General features: G+C 43.9%; 2 long non-coding RNA genes across 3 annotated transcripts in view; one reads left to right on the top strand and one right to left on the bottom strand.

The window, feature by feature from the left end:
• LOC127392103 (uncharacterized) overlaps positions 1-24,127 on the bottom strand; it is a 35,090-nt gene that overhangs the window by 5,164 nt on the left and 5,799 nt on the right. The window lies entirely within an intron of this gene.
• LOC127392105 (uncharacterized) lies at positions 4,443-7,638 on the top strand. The gene is made up of 2 exons (XR_007891191.1): positions 4,443-4,697; positions 4,790-7,638. It is a non-coding gene; the product is annotated as an uncharacterized LOC127392105 (long non-coding RNA).

Here is a 24,127-nt window from a genome sequence, read left to right as displayed (position 1 = left end):
CTGGCCATAATAAAATGGAATGATAGCAAAAGCAGGTTTTAAGGAGCAGCAGCTCTAAAAATCTTGCTCTGTACTTGCACTAGGATGACACTATTTGACACTATAAAAGAAATCCTCAATAACATAATGTCAGAAAAGACCACCCCTTTTTTAAAGCAGACACTAAAAAAAGAGTTCAAAGTTTGCCTGCACCTTAAAATAGTCATTGTCTGGATCGGTTCTGAGAAGGGCCAGAGAAATCCAACTGCCACAATCTAGTTCAGGAGGCAACACACACACAAATTATTTGGCATTCTAAAATCTAGAAATCGGTGCTTTACCCTGCACAATCCAGCTTTGTGTAACCATCAGAAAACAAATGTATGGGCAATTTTAGATTAGGTTTCCCCACAAAACCAAGAGAACTGCAACAGCAACACAGAGCCAGAGGAAGGAGCCTGTGCCCCCCAGTTCCACCCACAGCCCATTTCGCAGGGTTCGTGCTGGGCTTGCAGCGTGTGCTGGGACACGGTGCTGCCTGCATCCTAACCCTCCTCCCCTGCACTACTGCTAATGAGGAGCTCTATATAAAATGCTGACCTAAGTCTTTTAAAATGTTCCTGCAGCCTGAAGTAGCAGTCCTGCTGGAACTCTCACATACCTCCCTGTCATTTCTAAATCTCAGTGGGATGAATCAGGAACAAGGAGAAGCAACACCCTGTGCCTGCGCAGCGCCCGGGTGGCTGCGTCGCTGCAATCCCTGAGAGTGCCAAGCAAACTATCAGAGCTTAAATAATTAATACTCTGGCTTATGATGGACCTTTCACCCCAGGATCTCCAAGCACTTTGCAGTGTGCTGGGCCGGATTTTTATTTTGCTGGAGTAAATAGGGTAGAGAAAGATTAACTGACTGACCAAGGTCACGCTGCGTTAACATCGTGCTTCGGTACTGCCATTTAACTGGCCAGCTGCTGTGACCTTGTAAGGCTAGGAGAAGGCTGCAGTTCAAAGCTACCAATGTAAAGATAATCTCCTTTAAAGTGTACTGTATGGTGTGATTAAGCAAAAGGAAAAGCTTCAGAAGAACTGCTGGTCCTGTGAGTGTTCACAGCGTTCTCCAGAGTGTAACAGCTGGAAATTTCAGTGGAGCCTGAGAGAAGTGGATGCAAAGCCCCTCTTCTGTTTCAAGGAAAAACAGTTACTCAGCATCCCTGGGCTCTGCTGAAAAATGAAGCTCATATACCTATGGAAGGTTCCCAATTAGAAAAACTGGAGTGGTGAGACCATGGAAGGCATGTGGTCAATTCCTGCAGAAGTTTTGATCCAGAGAGCTCTGGATGCCACCACAAAACCATAAATCAAATATTTTAGCAATGGACACTGGTCTGCATGAGGGAAGCCATTTGGGATATAGGTGTTAAAACCAGGTTGATGATCTGATATGTCAGTAAAAGATAAAATAGATTAGTGGATTTTAAAAAAAAGCTTATCAGCATGAAGGTCCTCAGGAGCCAGAGCATGGTGCACTGACTGGCTGTGGGCTCCTTCAGCCCTGTCTGTGCTGGTTGTCCCATCAGTGCTCCAAGGGCAGCCAGGAGTGGGCCCTGCTCCACCCTGGGCACAGCCCTGGCAGCTGGAGCCTTCCCCAGGTTGCAGCGTCCCGGGAGCCCCCCGGCCCAGCGCTGTCCCCAGAGCCTGCCCAGCGCCTCCCGTGCTCTCGCGAGCTGACATCCTCCGTAAACAGATAAACCCAGACCATTGCCACAGATTTCTCAAGGGGATGAGGATGTCGTAATGTTTGACTGTCTTTTCTCGTGGCCCTGAGCTGATTCAACAGAGCCACACCAGCCTCAAACACCAGCCAGACGAGCTCAGGCGAGAGCAATGGGCTGCAGGGAAGGAGCCACTTGACTTGGCAGGAAAAGAAAACAATCTTTGCTCTCTGCGCGGCCCCCAGAAGTGAGTCAGTAGGCCTGACGAACAGAAACACAAGTTGCCATAGAAACTCGCATGCCTTCCACCAGGAGGAGAAAAAAAAATGTAGGCCAATATTTCTGCTTAGCTGGCTCTTGTTCTGGCTGTGCTGCTCAGCCCGCCTGAACCCAGGGCTGCCAGAGCAGCTCCCTCTTGTTGTATCCCCAGAAGAACCACGCTTGCCCCCACCCGCAGCGCCCACTGTGGCCGGGAAGAGCTAGAGGACTGGGGGGGGGAATGAAAGGTTTGTGCTGGATTCTGCCAGCCACCTCTGAGTGAAATGAGCTCCTGTCCTCCCTGTCTCAGCTTCTCGCCTGTGGAACCCGGGAGCCGGGGCAGGTGGGAGCACCTGGTGACGGCGCGTAGTGCTCGGCGGGGTTACCCGCCATGGGCAGAACCTGTCACTGCCAAATTACCCTTTGGCTTATTTTATCCCCTGAGTATGCTGATGGGTTTGCTTTTAAACGTACACACAGGGCAAGCTGCTTTACTTCTTTTCTTGCTGTCCTGGTTTGAGCCAGGATAGAACCAATTTTCTTTTCAGTCGTTCTAGTTTTCAGTGAAGTCCCCTCTTAAGCAGCTGCAGCTGCTGAATTAACAGCATGTCCTTTCCTTGCAGATTCCATAAAGGACAAATAACATACAATACATCCCTGGATCTGCTGTGGCCTTGGGACAGAGGCTTCTCACCCTTTTCTCTTTACCCTGTCACTGTTTCTTTTGATGTTGTTTTTTTCTGTCCTGAATGCTTGTTTTCTATGACAAGACCTGCCTGTTTCAGTGGTACCCTGTTTATTCTAACAGTTACTGTAATATAAACAGTTAATAATCACTGTTTGGTTTAGATATCTGCTTTGGGAGTGGAAGAGTCAGGAAACTTATTTTAGACATAAAAACCACTGTATAGGTTTAATAAAAGTAGAACAAAACTTTGTAATGTTTTCGCTGGGGAAGCAAGAGTCTAATTCTGTGGCTGCCATTCTGCTGGATTCAGTATGTGGGACACTTCCCTCTGGGAAGGAATGAGTAAGATAATGTAGAGTTAAAAAAATAAAAGCTTGAGAAAGATGAGAAATTGAGAATGTTAAAACTCAGCAACAGCTTGTGAAGGGAAGCTGTTTGAAGGGATAAAATATCAACACCGAGGAATAAATTTCTTCCATCTCTATTGTCCTGTTACATGATTTTCACGTGAGAAGTGTGATGAAGGAAGTGTCCAAGCAGGATGGACCAGAGCATGACAGAGATGGGCAGCTCCACCCTGCTCTGCTCCCAGCCTGGGGGTTTCCCAGCTCCCGTTGCTCCTCCCAGCCCCGCGGGGCCGGTCCCGCCTGCCGAGCTCATCCCACCGGCTGCGGCTTCCCGGGCCCGGGAAGCGGCTCACGCTCCTTCCCCCCTCAAGCTGTTGGGCAAGCACGGCTGCCCTCCCGCCCGGCAGCTACCGCCCGTGAAGTAGTGGGAACCAGCTGAATTCTTTTGACCTAAAAAGGTCACAGTTTCGCAAACATGAAACCCAGCCCCGTGACCAGCAAGGGCAGCTCGCCCGAGACCTCAGTCCTTCACGTGTAACTTGGCTTAAATCGCACTGACGTCTCAGCCTTAAAAGTGAAGTTTGCCATGTGGGAAGTATCAGTAAATCTTTAAAAACGTAAAAATAGTGCAGAATTACAACTGAAAAATCCTTACTACAAAAAGAAAGCAACTCTTTCTCTTCATAGCTCTAAAAAAATGAGGGAGGAACATGATCCCTTGGATGATGCAGGCTCCAGCCAAGGAAGGTGTTTTGAGCTCAGGGCTAGGATCCTGAGGCCAGCGGCAGTGCCAGAGCTGAGCCCCTGCCTACCTGCTGAGCTGAAGCAGACGGTGATTACTCTATTGCTTCCTGCCGTCTTCCAAGGAAGAAAAAGTTTAAGGTAAGAAGTGAGAGTCCTCTCTCACTCTGAAGCTCTCTGCCTATGACAAGGTGTTACTTCTCACCACAATAACCTGCAAAGTCCAAAGATGCAAGCCAGGCTAGAAGGTTTAGTCATTGCCACAGGAGATGTAGTATAAAAGTATAGTATAAAAGAAGAACCACAAAGGAAAATATCTGTCCAAGGATGAGTAACAGGTAACCAGCTTCCCAATATGCTGAGTTTAAATGTTAGTGTCTGTCCTGAAGTTACTGGCGTTACCGCATACAGGGAGCTTTATATGTTCAAAGGAAGAGAGATAATTGGTGAGTAACCAAAGCTTTCTGCCTGATAATTTACAGTCATTTTAGGGCAGATTCCTGTAGTGAGGAAAAACAGACATCAGTAGGATGCTAAATGATAAAAAAGCTCCTATGGAGGCAGCTATACATTCACCCAAATCTCCTGTAAAAATGCAGCTTTAAGGCTTATAAACCTGCTTTTCTGTACAGGAGCCCTGGGGTCAGAAACGTGCATCCTTTGTGTGCTGCACAAGGAGACACTGACAAAGATTCTTCTCTCCTTTCCAGACCCTGACTGCTGGGCAGGCATTGTGCCTCCTTTCCCTGCCTGTGTTTTAAAGCCTCTACATCTGCCAGCAGGAGGTGGTTGATTTTAATAGTACGAGTTGCATGAGTAAAACTCCAGACATACGGAGCCCTGTGTCACCAGGAGGAGTCCTCCCACCCCAGGCAGACCCTGCCATGGTCACCAGCCTCCTCGGGAGCAGTGCAGATCTCATGGAAATACGGATTTGATGGATTTCAAGGAAATACTTGCCACTGAGACAAGGTTATTTTTAACACAAATTTTAACTTACACTTTCTGTCAGCAGAATTTTGATTTACACAGAAGCATTATTTCACAGTTATGTGTCTTTCTAGGTGGCTGCATGCCCAACACCCCCAGAACACCAGAGCTGGCAAAGATCATGTTTCTTCCATGCATGACTGTGGGAAGCATTGCTCACTGGAAAGTGCTCAGAAAAGGCAATTTTAATCCAGCAGATACTGATTTCTCACAATGGCTATTTTTACAACCGCAATAAGATTAATGAAGATTGGTGATTAACCTAAATTACTCTCACTAGAAGAATCAAAGCAGCACTGCTAGAAGTCCCTGCTAGAAGGTGATTTCCCCCAGCTGGGCTGGCTGGTGCCCCCCTCCATGGTGTGGTGCAGGGGAGGCTGCCCAGCAGCTGGGAGAGGGCCAGGGCACCCCACGAGTGACCTTGAACATCCCCTTTCAGCTGGGACAAGAGCAATAGATGACATCCTCAGAGCTTTAACCGTGACTTCATGTTTCCATCCTTAGGTCAGGAAATGAGCAACTCCTGCCTCCATCATGGCCTGGGTCAAATACAATTCCCAATGAGGCACAGTCCGTGCAGCCTCCCATGACAAAGGCACTGCACACAGAATGATCTCTGCTGGCTGGTGTGGTGGCACAACACCAGTCCAGGAAGCCTGTGCTTGAATGAAGGCACCATCCAAACACTGACAGCTTTTGCCAGCCTGGAGCCCCCAGGCTGCACGGAGCAGGGGAGGCAGGGAGCAGGGACCCGGGAGCAGGGATCCTGCCCTGCCAGGCCAGGCTCTGCTGGGCATGGCCACCCCGTGCTGGACACAGACATCTCTGGGCGGTTGCATTTGCTGTGCTGGATTTAACCAGCAGTGTTTTGGGTACCAGAATGTCTTTATCACATTAAGAATTAACAGGAAATGTTTCATAATAATGGCAGCATGCTGTGAGAGTGATTTCAACTGTTTTTAATAATCCTAGATCAATTTTTTTCTCCCACTTTCTCCAGATTTGAAAGCTCAATTAATTTTGAGCTAAAACTCTGTCATCTCAAGCACATGTGGCAGAGTGAGAATTCATGCGAGACAATGGTTAATTTTTTTTATCTTCAGCTGCCTAATGACAGGTGTGCTGTCCTAAATAATTAGCTTTCAAAACGGGATCCCTTTAACCCTTCTCTGAAACTGGTTACTGATCTCAGTTTTACTTCATTAAGCTCTTGACAGCTCTATGTACTCACATCTGTTACTGTTTGGTAGTTTGATTCCAAGAACACAAATCGCTTCAAGAACTGGCAACAAATTCATTCCGCTCAGGATGCAGATCAAAATCCATCTGTTTGCTAATCAAAAGCCATATTTTAGTCACAGCACACCAGTGGTTTTAGCACTATTGTAACTTAGCCTTTCTGCCCTAAAGATGATGGGCAGTGCTCTGCTCTCAGGCTGCATTTACACGGGCCACAGAGCACTCCTGAGGGGCTGGGAGGGCTGTTCCACCCCCTTGGGAAGAGAAAGCAGATGATCTGCTGAATATTTCAGAGTCTTTGGGATGAGAGATGGATGTGAGCACAATGCAATAAAGTGACTTTTTGGTTCTTCATCTGCTCAGAAAAAAAGAAAAGTGCAAGCTACCAAAACTGACATCAGAAGACAGACAGAGGAACACGTGGAAAAACAGTGAGTGAGACCGTGAGGAGATGAGTGACCTGCTGTTGCTGCCCTGGGGGGAGTCAACTCAGATGAGGGGATCTGTAGATTTATGTTCCAAAATGCAAATCCTAAGAAAGTACTTATATGTGACAAATCAGCACGACTGTATGTGTCAGCTTCTAGTTTTAAGGGACATTTTGATTTTAAAGAGCAGGGGAGATGATTGTAAAATGATGCCACATCATTTAACTGTGGTTTCTACAGCGCTGTCAATGGATGGCAAATGTAGAGTGGTCAGAGGCTATTACAGGACAATCACCTCTTCAGATGAGAAAATCTGCGCACATTAGGCAGCATAATTTCCCATGGAATTCGTTCTTTGAGGCGGGCTGCTGTCCTTGCAGCAGCTTAGCTAGTAAGGGAGTTAAAAGTGACCCCAGTTGTCCTCTAGGAAGACGACGTGGGGAAAGGCAATGGGGAGGGAATCATTCCAGGCTAGAAGAAAGCTAGGTTAAGTAGAAGGTCAGAAGACACTGACAAAATCTTTGTTGATTTTTGGATGCAAAAAAAAATGAAATAAGGATTTGTAATAAGATTCTCCAGGTTTTTATGTTTGTTTGTCATTTCTGCTCTCTGGGCTGTTAGCTCATGAATGTGCTGATCTTCTCCATCGTTATATTTTCAAATGAAAACAAGGAAGTAGAGGGTGCAGAGTTGTGAGATAATATGAGTGTATTCAACAGCTATTATGAAAGATTTGGAAAGCAAGGACTAACAATAGTGCCTAAGCAACCAGGCTGTGTAGCTCCTGCTGCCAAAAGCAGCATCAGGCATTTGGTTTGCATCTGGAGTGTGTGCCGAGAGGCCCCGAGCCAGGCAGACACTGCTGGCTCAGCCAGGGGGCACAAGGTCTAGACTGGATATAGCAGGTTAGTGAGCATCTGCTGGAGGGGAGCTAATCCAGGATTATAACACACTCTTCCAATCCCACATGCTTTCAGAGCAATGGAACACACTTGTGGCAGGTGTTTTCATAAAGACAGTTTCTTTATGCCCATACTAACTGAAAATGTTAAATAGAAACACGTGTGTGTGGCAGGTGATGAAAAGAGCATTTGAAGTTCAGAAAGTGCAGTGGTATTTCAATTAATCTGAAAATACTTGCATTTTTCAAATGGTAAATTTGCATTTCCATGCACAACAAATACATAAGCCTGACAAGCAGGCTTAACTGAAGATTGACTTCATTAAAAATCAAATTTGCAGATTTCTTGCCCTTGCATTCTAGTGGTGGAGTAGCAATTTCTCATTGAGCTCATAGAGTTTGTTCTTCTAAAGTCAGTCCAGAGCTGTGAAGCTGTGATGAATTGCAGCACTGAAGCTATCAGTGAATTCTTGACCCTACAAAAATCCATGAAGTTTTGACACTAATTATACATCTCACCCATTATTTTCCTTGGTGTATGGGAAGTCAGTAAGATCTTAGTTTATTCATACCTGAGAAGAAAAGCCTAAGGGATTTTACAAGATGGTTAACCTATGACCACTACATTAAGGCTTCAAAATAAATGTAACTCATGTGCTCGAGGATGGCAGATTAATAAATTGTTCCACCTCATTATCCCTGTACTACCTGTCGGCGGAGCTTAGAAGAAATCTGGCAAATGACACAGGCCAAAGGTCAGTGCTCCTTTCTCAAAAACAAGATTACAAACCTTAATACAAATATAAATGATTCAGTGAGTTTATAAAAAGGCAGTAGAAATCCTGGTGTGAACAATAGTTATGGATGTAAAAAGGGCACCTCAGGCTATACAGCACAGTGCTTGGCAGGAGAAACGGAAACTGATGCGACTGTGCTTCCTTTTCTGCCTGGGTGACTGTCACCTTGGCCATGCTGGTCCTGCCAGATGTCCCTGCATGCCAGGTACCACAGCTGGGCCACCACCCACCTCAACAGGTGCCTCCTGGTTCCCTACTCTGGTGTGGAACATCAGCATAAAATAACAGAGAGAATGAGCAGTGGATTAGACACGGTTCTGCAACCCCAAAGCCACGAACCAGGATGAAGACTCTCACAAGTCAGGCTTTAAAATAACACCTCCCTGCAAATGGTTAAGCTTGTGCTTTGTAATGTCCCTAGAAATCATCAGGCCAGTGGAGTCATATTTGCAAGCTTTTATCAACAACTGCACAACCAAAAGGAATATTTGGAATAACTAAACACTTGCCTGCAGGAGTTAAGGAAAAGGTGATGGCCATGAAAGCTGTGATGAAATTCGGAGACCTGGAAGCTGTGAAATACAGCTCTTAATATAAAGAGATTAAAGTAGCTGCAAACATGCTGAGGTTTACATATTGATTAGTCCTGGCAGAGAAGCTCATAAAAACAGAAGGTAATAGGAGGAAAGGTTGGGGCTCAAAAGAATTACTCATTATGATACCAGTCATGCATTTTCTATGCAGGCATGTGCAAACTTTAATGGATAATGTGTAGAATAGAGCAGGGCAGAGGGAACTACATAACTAAGCAAAAATACTGTTTCTTTGGAATTGCTTCTACATCTGTGGAAATAGGTGCAGATTTGCTAAACTGTAGAGTGGACAATTTTAAAATGATTGTAAAGACAGCTGAGGACAGCAATTTGAATAGCATCACTGCAGCCAGACCAGAAGCAGAACACAGACTTTCATGCCCTTATTATGCATGGAACTGTAAATGCTTTCTATTTCCAGAGTCACAAATAAAAAAACCTACCAGGTCAAGAATGTCTGGTGTGCCAGGTCTAACAAGAAGCATGAAATAACCTTAAACCACCCAGAAATGGTAACTGAGGAATTCCCCTTGTGAAGGGAAACCTTAACGGGGCAGCAGGGCAGAGGTCTCAGATGCTCTGGTGGGTATTAAAAATAAGGAAGAGCGTGAATGAGGAGAGTTTATTTCCATAAAAAATCACTGGAAAGTCAGTGTCAGGATACAAACCGAAGCTGTTCCCCTTCAGTTTTAACATACCCAGAGGTCTGTAACCTCAGGGCCAAGGAGCTGAGACAGGAGCCCTGCAGTCCAAACTGAGCTGAGGGACAGAGAAACTGCTCCTTGGTTCTAGACATCTGAGCCTGTTGGTTGCCACTGCTGGGCTGACTGCAGCAACCTCCTGCCAGGTCACATTCTGCTTTGCTACGAAGAAAATACCAGGTAAATAAAACCGGAAAAGTTTCTGTAAATAAAGCTGTCATGTATAAACAAACATGGATTCTGTTTGGCAGCAAATACTTTTGTTACCAAAGCACCTGGCATTTAAAAATGTTGATATTTGTTATCTTCCTCTGCTGAATATTTTAAGCAGGAAGAACTGCTCTGGAGGAAGAATTATAGTAGGAAAGGAACACTATAACCACCAGCCCCAGCCACGTTAGAGATTAAGTCATAATGTCAATCACACTGAAAAATTACTTGTATTTCACCTCTCTTTTTCCAAGGGTCTTTAATTCTTCCTCTGAAAAGGAATGTTATTTTTGCTGTTCAATTACACTTTCACCATTCAATCAGGTCGAGCTCTATAGAAATGTACAGACTCTTGTTTCAGATTCCCTTACTCAGCTTTTACTCCATGAAGAGCTGTGTTCCAAGGTCAGAACTGATTAATCTTGACCTGTGAACCTTGAAAGTGTAAAGTCTTCATATAAATGTATTACTCTACATAGAAAAGTGAAATGTACCCTGTATCCATGACAAATAATGAACTGAATTTTTCTGACTTTACTCTTTCGTTGCTAATTAAGCACTTAACTATAAGATCTGTTAACTCTTTGGTGCTCTTTGGATAACTCTTTGGTGCTCTTCAGCCTCACAGGGAATATATTATTAACAAGTGTTGAGGCTGTGTATAAAAGGGGTTTAAGGCTTCCAATAGCATTGTGGCAATGTTTTCATATTACTGGTACTACTATATATTTCTGGTAGTATTTGTTAGAAATTCAGCCACAGGACAGAGGCAAGAGAAATAGAGTTATTTTTGAAGGAAAAATTTTGCTACATTGATAATGTAATAACAAATTCAGTTATATAGTAAATAAATTAAATAAAGGTTTGAGGGAGAAAAAACCCTCTTTCCCTTTAGTGGCATCACAAGAAGTTAGGCTTTTAAAAAGAAAATACCTTTTTTTAATATTAATTAATAAGTGCTTCTGGAATATATATCTCATGCATCTTTCTCCAAGCAAGTCTAATCTAAGCAGAGTGGAAGCTTGTGCTGCCAAGAACATCCACAGTCAGGTCAGCTTTGTAAGACAGATTTCTCAAGTGTGCATCTCAGTGGCAGGCTCTAAGGAGAAAATGAAGTATACTCCACAGAGGGACTTCCATCACCCAGCATTTTTAAGTTAACCAGAAGACAGTAAAGTCAAAACAAATTTACCACGTGCTTCTTGTAATTGCAACCAGGACTGGAAACATTTACAGTTGTGACAGTGCAATTAGTTGTACCTAACAGACAGACTACATGAGGACAGTCTTACCTGGTGTTCTCAGCAAGCAGACACTGTATTTCCTGCAGATCTGAAACCCAATGCAATTGAAAACATAATAAACCTATTTTTATCTTTAATCATTCATTTTGAAGTACTGACAGGCACATTAAACTCTCCAGGCTAAAACTAGTTCTGTTCATGCTGGAAGCAACCATTTATTCTATGAAGCTTACTATCAGGACACTTCTTCTGGAAGATGTCACTGGGTTTGTGTGAGGTTTCTCTGAAACATCTAATTTGGTTCCTAGAAGACAGTATTTCTATTGTCATTAACATCCCAGAGCTCTGTGAGTTATACCTCATTAACATCTCCTTTAACTGCAGACTGCTCCAGGAAACAAACACAAATGTGGTCTCAGGAAGCTAAACAGCAGGACAAAAGGATGGCTGGTGTAGGATGTGCCAGACCCCGCTCCCACCATTGCATGTTAACATCAGGAAGGAGCTGCAGCCCTCACAAACCAGCAGTGGGTCCTTTACCCGTGGCATCAGGGCTGCAGTGGTGGCTCTAGCAGCTCCAGCTGCCTTTGGGCTCATGGCCAGGAATAAATAACATCTCTGTGACAGATAAAACCTTCCACCATGCACCTACTCTGATCAGATGCTGTAGGGGCACAGAGAAACCCTAACTCCGTGTGTGCCTCTACACTGCCACTTCTACTGGTCACATTTTCTCCATGTAGTTTCCTTTTGAGGGTTTTGGGGACTCCTGAGCACACAGAACAATCTTCCACATTTTGATCCAGCACTGCTGTTCAGCACTGCACGTTCCCCAGCAGCTCTCAGAATAGCCACCAGCTTTGCTTGTATGCAACGTGATTGGGCACGAAGCAAAATTCCTTTAGAGAGATAAAATGAGGTTTTTAACCAGGTGTCAATTTGTGTCCAGAGCTGCCCACCACCACAGAACACACAGCAATTCCTCCTCCAGACACAGTGCCATTCCAGTTCAATCTTCCCAGCAGAACAAGCGTGAAGGTGGCCAAGTTTTGGCCTTCAGAAAAGTCCTGAAGGTGGCAAATTACGTGTACTTACTATACACTCCATCTGATCTAAATCCACAACAGCTCGTCGCTTCTGGACGCTCCGTCTGAAACGTTAGTAGTCCTGTGGTTGGGTTAATCAGCCACTGGATGTCACTGCTGGTCTGAACACATCAACACAAACTGCATTTGTTTGGCATTATAAAATTTTTAAAGACAGGATGAATCTGAGCACACTACATAGTGATGACATTTTGAGATGCTGGAAGTATTTGCTCAAGTCTCACGTTTCTATCAGGTGTGTGGTATAAGAACTGCCTGATTTAATACTTATTTTCTTTTACTTTTTTTTGGTGATTCATCTATGAATCTGATAGCCACTCATACGTTCTCAGTTTCACTCCTCTCCTGGCAGTAAATTCATGTCCTGTGCCATGTGCTCATTTCCACGCAGAACCAGCATCAGAATCCAGCATCCTGCACAGTGTTCCTGAGCCAGCCCCAGACACGGCGAACTTTCCCAGGGAGGAGAAGCGCTTTTCCCACCCCCCTGGAACAGCTCACTGTCTCCCTCCCATGGAGAGCCCATACAAAGACCTTCCAGAGCTGGCTGGCTTTCAGCGCAGACAACAGATGCCTTGAGATCTTCCATTCCAAACCTAATTCTCACTGATCACAACGTGTCCAGAGTCACAACTACAGAAAATGCCCCAAATCGGGAGCTGTCAAGATAGACTGCTGAATTAGGAGGGAAGAAAGGGAAACTTTTATTCTTTATCACCTTAACTATTCAAATATCAAGTATCAAAGTACAGAAAACTAAGATAAACTAATGTTCCTCTTTGTAGGGTTAAAGGCCAGAAGATCAGTTTCTCCAAAGGGCAAGAAAAGCTGCACTGGCAAAGTGGTTGTAGAGGTGTTGGCACAACCAGCCAGAATACACATAAAACCATTGCCCAGGGTGCAGAGGGGTGGAGAGTCTGAGCCATGAAGGGAAAACAGAAAATCCAAATACTACTACTACTATTTATAACTTATAGCTATTATTATTGTTGGTATTATTACTACTACTACTACTATTACTATTATCCCAACTCTATCAGCTAGATGCTGTGAACACTATTTTTATAAAACCCCACTTTGGCAAGGTCCCAACTATACTGCAAGGGGAGCCAGTCACAGGCAGCACAGAACAGAAACCCAAAATGCCAGCCTCTAACTCCTTCCCTAGGGGGACAGGGTTGTTATCTTGGAGCAAAAATTGACTGTAATTCATTTTGCCTAGGGTGGAAATCTACCGTAAGGAAATACACGAGCACTCAGTAATGATGCTCAGGACAAAAATAACCTCTCCTGAACGTCGCACCAATAGCAACAAAAAGACAGTGAAAGAATAGTATATAAAACCAATCTAGATAAAGTTATTTTAACATATAAATTAGGGTTTGTTTTGACAATTAAGAGAAACACTAGAAAGCGACTTTGAGATTAAAAATTCTCACTGATTTTCACTGGCCCTCTTAAGTAAAACAAACAAACAAACAAACAAAACTGGTGGCAATTGCTTTTAAGTCTATGATACACAACTAGAATAAATGAAATGGGGGTTGGGTCCATTCTGCTGATGGTGTGTACTTCTGTGCATTTATTTCCTACTGAAATATCAACTGCATGATTTTTCAACCTAAAATAGAACCCAGTTAATTATCCAATTGACATTATATGAAGCCAGCTCATTAGAAGCTCTTTATCTCAAAGAGCAACAGCTGTTAAGACCAGCACTCATAAAAGGGAGTCCCAGCCAGGGCACGAGACCTGCTCCTGCAAGGTCACCATCCAGTCTCCTTGTGGTGACAGGTGGGTCTGGGACAGGGGCTGCCAGCGCTGGTGGCCTCTGGGAGCAGGTAGAGCTGCCCCTCCTGCCCGGGAGAGCCCAGCACCAGCAGGCTGGTCCCATCCCTGCTCAGCCAGATGTGCACAGCAGTGGGGACAGTGCCAGGAGCACAGCTTGGCTGCACCTGGCAGTCTAAGACAGAACAAGAGGCAGCTTCACATCATCAGTACATCAAAGAGGAGAAGAATGAAGTAAAGGTATTAGAAGCATTTTTATAAAAAAGGATGCTGCATTTGTTTTACAATTATTTTGAAATAATTATTTAAAATAAGCAGATTGCTCTGAACCAATGCTGTAATTTTAACACAGGTGTAAGCACTGTGAATGACATTAAGAGCTTGTCTAAAGGCAAATTGTATCGCTCAGATTATAATGGGATTGTTAAATTCAGCAAAATCCCCAAGTTCAGATATTGTCGACATGGCAGAAAAGGAAGAGAAAGAAGTTATGCCAGAAAATCTAAAACATCTTGGGCTTACACTGACAAAGCTATTTCAGTCAAAAGAACTCCTACCCAGCTAAAACAACGGGACTTGACCAGCAGCCAGGTGTGTATCAGCTCTGAAACTTGGAGCTGCCACGGAAGCAAAGCTGACACCTTGCTACATCTCAGCTTGGAGGAGAATCTGCACGTGCCATCAGAGTTGCCTTTAAAGGTGTCCTGCAGGATGGACACCAGCTTGGGAAGAGATGTGAACACACCACTGTCCAAGGGGAGGCTCTGCAGCATTAACGATCCCAACCTCTTCCCACCGGAGCTCTGGAAAGGGCAGCTGGCCTGAGGGACCTGCCCTGGGGATTCTCCAGGCATGCTGAAGACTTTTTAATAATAGCTTACAAAAACAGTACAGATAGTTCTCTCTCTTTGAAAAGTTACACTAACTTCTAATCTGATAATCCAGTATCTCCATTTATTCCCCTCTAACTCCTGAAGAAAGTGAAAAATAAAAAGGCCACAGCAAAAGGTAAACATGAACTGATCAGGAAGAAAAGAAATTACATCAAACAAACAGGGCTCAGAATCAAAATCCCTTGGCCAGGCATCTGATCACCCCGTTCCAGGAACATGAGCAGGCTCCACTCCTCCCTCCTGCACATCAGTAGGTGTGCTGGAAGAGCTGGCAAGCTCAGACCACAGCACTGACACAGGGGAAAGGCTCCAGGCTGCAAACATTTCCACCAGATCAGAGGAATTGGATTATTAAATAACTTTAGAGGAAGCCTTAGGAGCAGTCCTGGCAAAGTTCACACTAACTAGTGGAAACAGAAGTGAGTTCACATCAGTAACTACCTGCACCAGGTTCTGTCTCAAAAGCTGCCAACTTGAAATGAGAACAACTGACCTAAATATTCAGAAATTACCTAGTGACTGCCAGTGAGTCTATTTTTGAGTGGTTAACTACAGACTTCTCACAGAAACTTGATCACCAGAGATGAAACTTTAACAAGGCAGCACCTTTTAAAGTGTTTCAGTTTGAGGCATACAGAACTACTCATCACTTCAGCGAAAAATTGGGTCAGAGTTATCCCCATCTTCCCCAAAGTGCTATAAAATTAGATATAAGTGTATATGTATTTAAATTAATGTATAATTATATATTTTTACATAATTTTGTATTCTGCTTAGCAGAGGTGGCAAAGTACAGTAAGTGCTGAAGCCATTTTGGATGGCATTCACTAAAGGACAGCAGAACAACATCAACCACGGGGCATGTTTTGCTAAGTTCACTTTCAGCCCTGTTCTCATTAGATAAAAAAATCTGTATTAATCAGCAATTAAAAAAAAACCCCTACAAATCCTAATGCACTAGGCAGAGACAGGGGTGTTTTGTACCTGTTAATTAACAGATATAAGATGCAATATGGATGTAAACAAACACATTTAGGTGTTTTTTATGGTTGCACAGATCTGTGAATATGAAAATAGGGGTAAGTAAAATTGTATTATTTTCCACCAATATTTCCAAACTGCTTCATTGTATTTCTACCATATGTTCATATGTGAAGTCTTAAATTAAGAAAATTTAAGCTCAGCATGCCCTTAGTGGACTGCATCCTCATAACACAGCCAGCAGTACATCAGGGCTATTGGTGCTGGCTGGCAATGCAGCCCCAGATTTGCTGTGAGCATTATCTGTGCTTTCATATTTCTTAAGCAGCAGCCTGTTAAGGTTCCATTTTCAAATGTTTTTCATCAATAGTGCCTAAAGGTGGCATGCTCACAAAACAATCTTGGTAGAAACAATGCAAGATAAGACATAAAAGACATATTAGATTATCCAGTCCATGACTCCAAACACAACAATAAATGTGAAATGCTTTGGGGTTTGCTGCTTGCAGCACACAACAGCTTTTCCATTATGCTTTGCTTGATCCTTTGCCAGGTTTCTTCTGAAAAACTGAGCATGAGAACAAATGGAAAGAGCTTGTCTAGAGGTCACACAGTGGGAGCTGAGGAGCAGCAGGCTGCTGGTCCACTCCTGCCTTGCTCAAAAGCCTTCCCCAGCCTTTCCTGCCCTGTTCCACCCAACGACTGATACGGACATTTCGGCTTTCTTCCCATGTAAGTCTCACAGATTATAAGCACTTACATCAGCTTTAGTATATTTATTAACTAACGTTAATGCTGTAAGTAAAACCAAGATCCCTCAAATGGGTTGGGACTTCTGGTGCTGTGGGACATAGCCAAAGATGCAGAGTTTAAATTCCTAAATCATGGAATCATTCAAATACAAATTATAGGACCTGAAGTGACCAGGTATGCCAGGAGGAAACATTTACTTTCTACTTCCCAGGTAGTTGCTACTAAAATTATGAGGATCACTGCCATTTCAGTAGTGTTGTAGAAAACATTTGATGCTAAGCAAGTGTTCTGAAGCTGAGAGATGCTAGATAGGCACTGCTGTTATAAATACTAGTTTCCTAATTCATCATCCAACTACGTTAGTAATAGCACAACAATCAGCTAGGCTAGAAGAACACTGGGAAGCAAAACAAACCAGATGAGTTTAGTTTTCTTTTGGTGAGGAATTACTCTTTATAGTTCTACTATGCAAGCCCACAGTGTTGGTTTAGAGCTGGCAGCTTCTCAGGGCAAGGTTTCCATTAAGTCCTCTTCTGCTTGCTTTTTTTTTTTTTTTTTTTTTTATCAGGGAACTATTTATATGCATTTCAGGCTTTGTAATCTTCTCCAACCCACTGTTAAAAAATAACAAAGAAACAAAAGAATACCCAAAGCTAAATATTGACTCTAAACCCCCTTTCCAGCCCTCCTGTTTAATCAGCCTTGTGGCATATTGGAAAATAGATAATTTAGTTCCTCTTCATTATCATGGGGATAAAAGAAAAATCTTACAGTCAGGCTTAAAGCACCTAAACACCTAAAGCCATATTCTAATCTGTAAAGCACATGGGTGTAAAACAGGCAGGCAATTTTCCTTTCCTTGGAGCAACACTGTTCCTGGTGACTGGCAGGGGCTGTTTGTGTTCCACCAGGCTTTGTGAGTGCTCTGCAGGCACGTGTGGACCTGGCTGCCTGAGGACCAAGTTATGTGCCGTGGGACATCCATCCTGGCAGAAAACGAATGTGTGGCTGCCAAGGGGGGCAAAGGAGGGACTGGGGCAAGGAAATTTGAAACATCTAGGGCTTAACATGTCCAATGCACACTGAAATTAGCATGCATTTAGTAGGACTGCCAGTGAAAGCCACATGCAGTCAAAATGTCTTGCAGAATACTCCCTGCAGCTACCTGGGAGATAGTTTCCTGCCTGCAGGATGGATGTCAAACCACCAGAGAAGAGAGGCTCAGGAGAGGTTCTTCTAACCTGGAGAAGACTCTTATGCATGAGCTAAAAACCCCCACAAAATGCTGTGGTGTCCCTGGCACTTAGGAACAGGATGGCATGATCCCCTGTGGTGGCAGCTGACTGGGCTCAGCTACAGACGGTCCGTTCCAATTCTATGTTCCTTCAGCAGATTTTCAACTGGCATCTGACAATGTGAGATTGTTGATTAACAAGCCCCAAACTACATTACTGACAAAGTGATAATATCTTTGAACTCCTTTTGGTTTGGTTCTCTGACACGTTGTTCATCAACATTCTAATATCAAAATAAACAAATGTAAATACTGCCTGATGATGTTGGTAAAAAACATCAATAGAGATTGAAGAAGTAATTAAAATGGAAAAAAAAAAATCTGGGGAAGGACAGATCTTGGACTTTTTGTTTTGAAATATGTAAAGCTGACCATTCCTTTCTGTCTTTTTTCTTGGACTGGGCACTGCTTCTATCCATGCATACTGCTACATTAATTGACTGCCCTCAAGAAGCTGATATGAAAACACCTTTATTCTGATCCCAAACCATGGAGGTATTCTAACGGCAGTTGTGTCAAAATACAAGAAAAGGGCACAAAGTCCTCATTTCTTTATCTTTCACCGAGCTCTCTTGCTCTGAAAGAGCCTCTTTCTCCTTGCGTGCAGCGGAGGGGCCGGTCAGGGAGCTGTGATGGGTGCTGGGGGGCCGGGGGGGACCGGGGGGCTGCTCTTGGCAGGGGGGGCAGCGGAGTTCTGTGCTCTTCGGGAGCCACGGAGCTCGGCACCGGGAGCGGCTCCTTTCAAAACACAGACACGTAAGCAGGAGCGAAACCCCACCTCCGAGTCAGCGTCCGAGCGGGATCAAACGGGCAGCGACGCCAGCGAGACACGCTCCTCCCGCAGCCCCCGGCCCGGGAGCGGATCCCCCGGGACACGCGGCCCCGCAGCCCCCGGCCCGGGAGCGGATCCCCCGGGACACGCGGCCCCGCAGCCCCCGGCCCGCTCCACCCGCCCGCACAAAGCTCTGCCTTTTCCTCCAGCAGCGCCGATCCTCAGAGCTCATTACAAAGAGTAATTAAATGGTCATAACGTCCCTAGCCGTAACCCTGTTTAGTAGATAAAGTGGATAATTAAGCATTGTTAGCTTCATTTTGCATCTATGGAAACGGGTGCAGAGGCTAACAGGAGGTGATGGGGCCACCCTGGGTTAACTCCGGATTATAACACACCAACTCCTAACTCCTTCCTCCAGCACTGCTGGGGCCTTGCACTGATTCTAAGGAGTTATGCATCAAAACGGCTCTTCTTGCCTTCTCACTGAGAAATGTAACAGAGAAGTCTTACATGATTTCACCAAATCAAGTATTTGAGAGCTTGAAACAAACACTGGCATTTTGTGTTTGGCCTGTCAGGTGAGAACCACCATCTCTTTCTAAACAACCTGTGTGATGTAGCTGATGCAAAGTGAAGCAGTCAGATGTGACAAATCTGATACCTGGCCTGTGGAACTGAGTTTAACTGTTACGATTTGTAGCTGCCTGGCTAGAACCCAAAAGCCCTGACATGTTCCCCATCAAAGTCCTCCCTTTGTGTATCTGCAGGGACAGCTCCAGGATGTGGGACCAGCCTCCCCCTGAGCACCTTCCCTGGGCTCATCCAGAGTCCCTGGGGATGATGGTGAGAACCTTCACATCCTCCAGGCTACTTACAGCTCTGTTCCTACAAACTATTATCTCACTGTGGGCCAGCCAGCTTGCTTTGCTCAGCAGTGTTCCTCTTGCCCTAGCAGCCAGCTTAAAGGGGGAATGCTATTTGCAGACTATGAGAGAGGCCTAAAGAGAGCTGAATTTTTCAGTATTCCTCTTGCCCCAGTGTTTTTATACCTTATTACTGACACAAGACACTACAAATCAAAGACCTCTAGTCATAGTATGAGCATAAAACTGACAGATTTTGTCTACTGACAAGTCTCAAACTGATTTCTAGGGAGTGGAAAAGACTTCGAACATTTTTAATTTTTGGCTTTGCACTTGTGGCAGACCAGTAAGGTTTCACTGGGCCATCCTGTCTCCCAGCTCCTGATTGTCTTCCAAGGCTTTCTTAGAAAATGCATTATTATAGCCACATAATCACAACAAACGTTGAATTTCATGCTTCCATATAAACCTATGGAAAATCTATGTCAGACCTAAAAGGTGGGAGAAGTAGGGCCCCCAAGTAATATTTATGTAATAAAAAGCATCTCACAAAATCCACTGAAGTGAAAAAGCCTTTGAAGAATAATTCCCATTATTAAATGTTGGAACAAAATAAAAAACAGAGTTTGAAAACTGCCCTCACATCTGAAATTCTTGGTGAGGACTGAGTGGAGGATCCCTTCTTGTTAAGTAATTCAGGTATAATCAGGTGAGATCCACTTGTGCCACAATGCCCGGTACCAGCCTTGGGCTGCATCTCCTAAACTGGGGTAACACTCAAACACAGTTCAGAGGGTAAAAGACTTGGGTGGTTTCTTTCTAGTATGGACAGATCCACCACTGAAAGTGTGGCACATTGGAGACATCCAAAATATTTAGACAGCTTTATTGCTTAAAAAAAACCCCCAAACTAACCAAACAAGCAAAACAACTCAAAGGAAAGACTCACAAAAACCCAGCTCTCTAGAAAATGTAAAGGCAGCTGGACCTGAGGTGGAGCTGGACTGGTGGTGCAGCCATGCTGCCTCTCCCCACCTCACAGCCGCCTTCCCACTTGGCCCCAGCCCAGTGTCCTTGTTAATTGGATGCTGAGCAGTGGAGCTGGCCACCTGGCACCCTGTCTGGCTCCGAGCTGATCACCAACTCACTTGGCAGGCTGAGTGGGGAACTGGCCACCTGGCTAACGCGGGGCTGCAGAATCTCTGCCGAGCTGATTGCCAACCTGCTCCGGCACGTTTTTATTGTGGATACTGGGGGCAACTTCTCTCTTTTGCTCTCTTCATCTTTCTCAGCACAACTTGAATGCTCACAAACACCCACCTCGAGGCCCCCTCCTCTCTTTACTTTCCTTGGTCTGCTACAACAGATAAAGACAGACTCCCGCCTTAATTGCTAAATGAGAATAAAATAAGCTTTCCGCCTTCTCCTCCAATTTCTTTACATTATTCCAAGTCCCCTACCCCCATTCCTTCCTGTCTTGCTTCCCCCCATCGTTCTAAACATTCCAGATTAAAATTTGTATTAGCTGGTGAGTATCACAATTTTTGAATGGCGTAGTTTGTCGTTTATTTCTTTAATTATTAAAAATACTGATAAAAATTAAGAATAGCATCAAACAAAGAACTGGACAAGAATAATGTGAAATCAGACTCATGCCTGAAGGCAAGATTCTCCACTTGCCTTGCACCCTATTTTATTATTAGCACTTGCAAAACCTTAGTGAGAAAGGCCACAATTTTGATTTGACTTTTTAACATTCATTTTGCATATATGTAAATTATTCCACACTGAGCAAGACAATAGAAAATGAAGAATGATGTGCACAAAAATACATCAGTAAAGAATTCTAGAACACTGCCAGCATCACACAGTGAAACATACTAAGATAGCCTATGAAAATTACTTTTATTATTTCAAGATCTTGAAGAAAAGAAGTATTACAAATACTGAAATCTCTTATTCAATTTCAAATGTACTGTGAGGGGCTTCCACAATGTTTTTAAGCGGGTCTTGGGATAGAGTAAGTAGCTAATATCAAGCTCTTACATCCCTGAAAATAATGTACTTTCCTAATTGCAATCATCGTACAAAAATTAGCTCCCTGATTGGAACAGGGCTGTATTCATTCCTGGTGTGACTTCATTAATTTAAACTAAAGATTCATTTCCACCTTAAAGGGGGTACTCCAGTTGACTTTAATGGGGGATTTTGCATAAGCTTAAAGAATTGGATCAGGCTAAGAAGAGGTAAAGTGTCCCAGGGGGTGGATCTTCTGAACCCTTAAACAGCCATAGTTTAACTGATTTTAATAGAAACATTTTGATTTATCCAAGGGGAGATTGTGGAACTTGTTTTTTGGTTTGGAACTTTGTATTATGCTACAAATACTGCAGGGAAGTGCACTATAACTCTAACATCACAGTTTAAACCAATATAGCTTGGCACTGGTGCTGAGAGCAGCAGCCACACGCTTCTCCACCCACTCATTTCTACCCTGATACAGCCCTTTTGTTTCTCCCAGCCAAAGTTTTCATGTAGCCACATGACGAAACACATCATTAAATGGATCTAGATAAAAACTAGTACCTGCTTCTGTGACAAAAGCTTGTCACTGCAAGATGATGGAGCCCTCAGTACTCACAGTTCACATTAGAGAGGCTCCTGCTTGCTTACTTGATCCCATTTCTCCATTCTGGCTTTACAACCATGTGTAACTTCACTTTGCTCTCCTTTATGTCTCACAGCTCACACAAACACTGGTCTATTAATGCTAAAAGAAGAAACAATCCAGTGATTCTAGCTGACTTCAGTTTCAGGTATCTCAATGTCAGGCTCCAAGAGGCTCTCCTGTGCTCTCCAACTGTATCAGAGCTTGACCTGCCCAGTGATCAGGCAACAGCTCACTGGCACAGAGCTCCTTCCAGCCTGTTCAGCTGGCTCAGCTCTTTCTGAGCTGAGTGCTTTCCATTTTTCTGACTGGTGATGCATCCCATCAACAAGGAGCCATATTATTTTTTAATCTTCAGCCGGTAAAGGGCTGTTGAACAAGTGTGATCACCATTTCCAAGCGTGAAGTTAAGCACTGCTGGTGTTTTGTTTTGCCCATCTTAGGTGGCAGTGGAATGCTTGTTGCTGTGTGCTAGCAGGTTTTGAAGACTTCCAGCTGTGGACAAGGATCCCTTGTGGGGCAAGGGAATTACTACACAACCTCAGCATTTGGCATTATCTTAGAAAAGTCTGTGGCCCACTTTCTGTTATTTAGCTGTCCCTGCTAACATCGACCCCAGCTGGAGCTCAGTGCTGCTGAGCCCCTGCAACAAGCCAGGGAGTCGTTCCCCAGCACCTTACAGGTGCCCCCACTGCTCTTCTTTAATGCTCACAGCAAACACAGCAGGCAGTTCTGGGGTCTGGTGCTCAGTGCAGTGACTGATTAGTAGCCTGTAAACAATTAAATTTTAGTTCCCTGTAAAAGATTCTTTTTCTTTAACTGGTCTGATAGCCCAGGAATAGCTCCGTGCACTCTCATACATCCAGTACTGTAAGCACTGGCAGATAATGCTATCAAGGTCTTTTCCTAGAATATAGAGATTAACTCACCTCATTAAAATGTACACATTCTGCATAGCAGAATGCAGTACTACTTCAGGACAACTACCTAAGCCAGCCAAAAGATATTATGGTCTATGAGAACTAGGATGATCCCTGGCTGTCCTCTTACTTCCCTGTATTCAGATTTTTATAATCTTTTTAGATTAGTACATAGATACCATAGCACTGAGCACTTTTAAACACCTAAAATAGATTACATTAGCTTAAATTTCTAGTTAGTAAAGACACTCAAGAGGAGAGAAACATAATTAACTTGGAGTATGGAAAAATTCCCTTGTGGGAAAAACACCCTGAACTAAAAAAGGGATTTGGTACGAAGTTCACAACAGTGAACACGCAGCACCTGGCAGGTTTCCTCACTGTTCAGTATTCTCATTTCAGCTAGAAGGGATTAACTAAAGAGATGAATGTGTGCAGGTACTGCAGAATGAACTGTTTGACTGCTGTCGTTTCAAGTTTTCTGTGTTGAACTTCCACATGGGCAGTGGTGCAGCAGCCTGAGGGAGCAGTGAGCACTCTGCCCCCTCTCTCTTCCTGCGTATTTGTTGTCTGGCCAAAGTTTTAAATCTCAGATTTTTTCTTTTATTCACATTTCTCAGTACATTTACTAGAGAACACCTTCTAGGAGAAGGGATGTCTCTAAGTGGTCCTTCTTCATAACCCATTTTAGATAACATATGATTAATTATGGCTGTTGTCCAGAGGAAAAAACAGTAGTAAAAAGGCAAGCCAGAGTTACTGTTTCCTTATGAGGTGTGAAGAACAACCAAGTTCCACAGCAGCGTTTCATTGCTCGCTGGCATGAAACTGAATCACAGAACAACTAACGAGTATAATTGCGTTCAGAAAGTTTCATTTTAAGAATGTGTCAAACATATAATTTGATTAGGGCGTGTGAGTATCTGTGCATGGGTTGTCCATGGTGCATTCTTATGTATGTGAATCATAAGGCATCATGAGCCACCCACCTCCTGCTCATCAGGCAGCTGCAATGTTCCTTCCGACTAGAAAGAAACCCAGACCATCTTTGTACAAGTTGGCAGCAGCCCCAGCACACTTCTGTTTCATCTGCTGAATCTCCTAGCTAGACCAGTAACATTCATGATGTTACTGAGAAACAATAGTTACGAATTTTTAAATCTAAATGAGGATTTGAATTTTCTGGTAATAATAAATGTTCTAAATGTTTAAAAATGAAGCCTCAGCATGGCACTTAAAATCCTGAATAGCTCTAGTT

The sequence above is a fragment of the Apus apus genome, chromosome 18 (assembly GCF_020740795.1).
Source record: "Apus apus isolate bApuApu2 chromosome 18, bApuApu2.pri.cur, whole genome shotgun sequence".
NCBI lineage: Eukaryota > Metazoa > Chordata > Aves > Apodiformes > Apodidae > Apus > Apus apus.
Note: the sequence above shows the minus strand (reverse complement) of the source record. Positions and strands in the feature narration are given on the sequence as shown.